The following is a 4,927-nucleotide window of genomic DNA, read 5'->3' as shown; positions in this document are numbered from 1 at the left end:
GGGGGTGGATCTCGTGGGGGTGGATCTCGTAGGGGTGGATCTAGTGGAGGTAGATCTTATGGAGGTGGATCTCGTAGGGGTGGATCTCGTGGGGGTGGATCTAGTGGGGGTGGACCTAGTAGAGGTGGATCTCACGGAGGTGAATCTCATGGGGGTGAATCTCATGGAGGTAGATCTTATGGAGGTGGATCTTATGGAGGTGGATCTCGTGGGGGTGGATCTAGTGGGGGTGGATCTTATGGAGGTGGATCTTGTGGGGGTGGATCTAGTGGGGGTGGATCTAGTGGAGGTGGGTCTAGTGGAGGTGGGTCTAGCGGGGTTGGATCTAGTGGGGGTGAATCTATGGAGTTAGGCCTAGTAGAGGTAGGTTTTATAGAGATAGGTCTGGTAGAGAAAAGTCTAGTAAAGGTGGATCTAATGGAAGTAGGACTAATAGAGTTAGATCTAGTAGAGGTGAATCTAGAGGAAGCAGATTTATTCATAGTAGAGGTGGCTGTAGTTGAGGTACAGCTGTACAGTGAGGTCTCATGAGGGCTCATCTCCTTGTCTCATTCAGGTCTTCATCCACCTGCCTCCTCAGTGGAGAATGAGCCTGCAGTAGACAGTGACTGTGGATATCTCACTGTGGCATTCCCAGGGCCTACCCTAACCCTCACCCATTTGGCCTCCCACCAAGGGGATGGATTCCCTGGAAACGTCCATGTGTGGATTTCACTGCCCACCTCCCTTCCCTGTGCTCCTGGGAATGGCACTGACATTTGACCTGCAGGGAGCAGAGACATCCCAAGTTTGCCTGTGGAATTTGGGGGCCCTGACCTAGCCCAGCTCCGGGGCTGAACTAGCCCAGCTCCGGGGCTGAACTGGAGTCAACAGTCAGTCAGTTAACGAAGCCACACAGGGGCCACAGGGATTGATCTGTGGATGAGAACATATCCTACTTAGTGCCCAGAGAGTCATGAGGGGAGTTTTGGATTCTCTGGAGAGAGAGACCTCCCTCTCATCTGTGGGGATGGGTAGTGGGGAGAGCACAGGAGATCCTACAGAATGGGGCACCTGGATAGGCCGGAAGGACGCTGGAGAGCAGCTGCCACCACAGATGCTGAAACACTTGCCCCTGGATGGCTCTTCTGAACCTTGGCCTAGCTATGGAGTGGTTTATGAAAGCCCCTAAGTCCCTCTTTTTAATTTTAGCTTGCATTGGGTGGTCTGTCACTTGCAACAGAAAATCCCCAGCTCACAGCTCCAGTGTGAGTAAAGGCACTTGAATGCTGTATCCTTGGAGGTTGGCCCTGAGACAGTTCCATGCCACTGCCACTAGGGACACTGGGACCATCGCTCGTGGAATCACTGAGAGAAGCAGACGCAGACCAGTTAGCATGGCAGTGGGTTTGGGAAAACAGACTGAATTTTTATTCACTGTGGCCCGTCCCAGCCTTGCCTTCTCCTTGTCATAATTTTGTCCATTATTTTTAGTATTTTAACATCAAATGCCCAAGTTAGTGAGGATGTTTTACTTCAAAATGTAGACCCCAGAGAACAAAACGAGATACAAAACCTTTTTGGAGCATGTGTTTAATGACATACTTTAATGGAACTTTTAGCTGCTGTGGAGAGGTTTTTGGCATGAGTTGTATAGCTTCTTTTAGCAAATTTCCTAAAAATCAGATGCATTTTACACTTGGCTGCATAGTAAACCCTAAAAGAGGTTCCTGGAATTGATTGAAGTCTAAGAAGCCCAAAACAAATAAGACATTCATCTGCATGTTCTCAGAGCAACATCCCCAGCTGAACTGGGCTCTGTGGGGACTCAGCATGGCGTCTCCCTACGGGCATTTTCTCCTTTAATTTATCAGGGTTCCCCTAGGGCTATCTTGCATCTTATTCTACCTCGAAGTCCAAAATCAATTTCTATAAGCAGTACCCAGGCGGGGAAACTGAGATCAGGTCTCTGTTATCAGATGGATGTCATATTCTCTCTCTCTCTCTCTCTCTCACACACACACACACACACGCACAAACACACACACACTTAATGAATGAGAAATGCATTCACATCACATTTTAATAGGATTGTTCTCAGGAATGATGGAGGACATATTTATGAAAGGATTCCAGCACGCTTCTTGGCACATAGTAAACCCTTAGATATACCTGTATATGTGTGTGTGTGTGTGTGTGTGTGTTTGTGTGTGTGTGTACTTTAAATGCTCATCTTATACCAAGAACAAGTGACAATAAACATTTCAAGACAAGCGACTGTATTTCAAATACTGACAGACCAGGGAGAATTTTATGTTAGTCACTCAGACCTAGCGGGTAGTAGGAGATTGTGTTCCAGAAGAGCTGTCATGGCTAGAATGGAGTATGTAGGACAGCAATGCCAAGGTGCTGTGTTCAGCGAGTGGCAGAAGCAGGGAGGAAACAGGGCTTGTTAGAGTGGATAAGGTCATGGAAATGCTGGGAAAGGGAGCAGGAAGGGTTGCCAATGAGATTTCAAACACTATCTTCAATCCCTCAAGAATGAGACAGGGGAAGGAATAGAGGAAACATCCCAATTTATGAAAACTTTTTTTTTTATTGTGACAGAGTCTCGCTCTATCCCCCAGGCTGGAGTGCAGTGGCATGATCTTGGCTCACTGCAACCTCTGCCTCCTGGGTTCAAGCAATTCCCATGCCTCAGCCTTACGACTAGCTGTAGGCGCCTACCACCAAGCCCGGCTGATTTTTGTATTTTTAGTAGAGACAGGTTTTTACCATGTTGGCCAGACTCGTCTTGAACTCCTGACCTCAGGTGATCCCCCCGCCTCGGCCTCCCAAAGTGCTGGGAATACAGGCATTAGCCACCCCGCCCGGCCTTATTATGAAAACTTTAAGAGAATTGAGGATCTCAGCAGAAAGTATTGGGTGTGTCTGGCATAAGTGGGGTTTTGGATTTTGGGTGAAGAGAGGCCTAGTGCCTGCTCTACACTCCATGCTTCTCTCCTAATCTCACAGCCTCAAAAGCTTCCTCTCCACAATGTCTCCGTCCTGATGACCTGACGGAACATCAAGCCCCGGTTTCCTTCTACTCAATATTGACTTGGCGGTATCCACTAGCACCTGAAGTGTAAGAACTCCCCACTAAACTCACCCTCTCCTCTTGCTTTTTCAAATCCCTACTAATGGCAGCTTCCCGTATAAACACAATGGCACTTTCAGTTTCTCATCAACAGCTCAACACCCATGGCCTTTTGGCTTTGCCATCACTTGTCTCCACATGAAATAATCGCTGAGTCCTGAGGGTTTAACAGCCGCAGCCTCTATCCCATTTGTGTCTTTGTCCAGCTCTCAGAGGCTGTGTCTTCCTTTCTTTTCCTTCCCCAGTCTTACTTATCTATCAATTCTAGAAAATAGTTCAAAAATAATGCAAATTAACGATGACCCTCAATTACTGAATGTCTTTGATCGGCTCTCCTTTCTTGTTGGTAAAATCGCTACTCCTCCGTGTGACATTTCAAAGTACTATACTCCCATTCTGTCCACCTTTCTTTTTTTTTTGAGACGGAGTCTCGCTCTGTCGCCCATGCTGGAGTGGTGCAGTGGTGCGGTCTCAGCTCACTGCAACCTCCACCTCCCGGGTCCGGGTTCAAGCAGTTCTCCTGCCTCAGCCTCCCAAGTAGCTGGAATTACAGGCATGCACCACCATGCCCAGCTAATTTTTGTATTTTTAGTAGAGATGGGGTTTCATCATGTTGGCCAGGCTGGTGTTGAACTCCTGACCTTGCGATCTGCCTACCTTGGCCTCCCAAAGTCTGTCCAGCTTTCTCGCAACTCCTCTCTTTTGCTCACCTGGATTATTCATTGTTCTTTCGACAGGCACAGTGGCTTCTCCTTTTGTCACTTGTTCAGCCTCAGATGCACTTTCCTTTCATCTATCTTTCCACATGTCTGAACGCCTAACCTCTCTGCAAATAAATCCCAAACCCTGCCTCTTCCACTAGCCTTTCTGGATACCTCCCTCCTGTCAAGAGAAAAGATTGTTTTCTTCCTTTGAATGAGCAAAACACTGTCTAATTATCTGTGATAGCATTCAACATGAATGAATTATCTACGTTATAATGTGGTTATTTCTGTAAAGTCTGCAAGAGCTTAAAAATTTTTTTTGGTTTCTAACAAAGCAACTAGCTCAATACATTGCACATAGTAGATGCTCATTTAATGTTAGAAAGCAAATAGCCAAGCACATTGTACATAGCAAATGTTCATTCAGATATAATCAAATGCATTTTCAAAATCTGTTCTGTATCAGATGATGTTAAAGTAGTGCATATCTAATACTATATAAATATAATTGAGTGCACATTTCACCAAAGAAGACATACGAATGGCTAATAAGCACATGTAGAGATGCACAACATTATTCGTCATCAGGGAAATAAAAATTAACACCACAATGAGATATCACTACATACCCACTAGAATGATTATAATAAAAAGACAGACAATAGCAAACAAACACTGGTGAGGATGCGGAGAAACTTAAGCCCTTCCTACATTACTGATGGGAATATAAATTGTACTGCCGTTTTGGAAAACAGTTTGGCAGTATAATGTACATTTTCATCAGTATGTAAATTATTCATAAAATGTTAAACATAAACTTTCTAGAAAACCCACAAGTTCTAAAGCAAGAAATCTACTCACACAAAGACTTACATGCAAATACTTATAGCAGTTTTCCTCATAATAGCCAAAAAGTGGAAACAATCCAAATATTCATCAACTGGTGATGGGAAAAACGAAACGGGCCAGGTCCGTACAATGGAAAGTGATTCAGCAGTGCAACAATAAACACTGATAGGACTACGATGCCTACAACATGGAGGAAACTTGAAAACATTAAGCTAAGTGAAGGTAGCCAGTCACACAGTCACAAAACCACATAGCA

At 45.2% G+C, this 4,927-nt stretch overlaps 1 long non-coding RNA gene across 1 annotated transcript in view; it reads right to left on the bottom strand.

The window, feature by feature from the left end:
• Positions 1-2,020: 2,020 nt before the first annotated feature.
• The window catches only part of LOC115836740, a 69,381-nt gene continuing 66,474 nt past the window's right edge, over positions 2,021-4,927 (bottom strand). Inside the window, exons 4-5 of the long non-coding RNA XR_004031775.1 lie at positions 3,829-4,000; positions 2,021-3,382 (exon numbers count right to left, since the gene is read on the bottom strand). This is a non-coding gene — a long non-coding RNA (uncharacterized LOC115836740). The remainder of the gene's footprint in view (positions 3,383-3,828; positions 4,001-4,927) is intronic.

This window comes from Nomascus leucogenys, chromosome 9 (genome assembly GCF_006542625.1).
Source record: "Nomascus leucogenys isolate Asia chromosome 9, Asia_NLE_v1, whole genome shotgun sequence".
NCBI lineage: Eukaryota > Metazoa > Chordata > Mammalia > Primates > Hylobatidae > Nomascus > Nomascus leucogenys.
The sequence above is the reverse complement of the archived record's forward strand: the minus strand, read 5'-3'. Positions and strand labels throughout refer to the sequence as shown.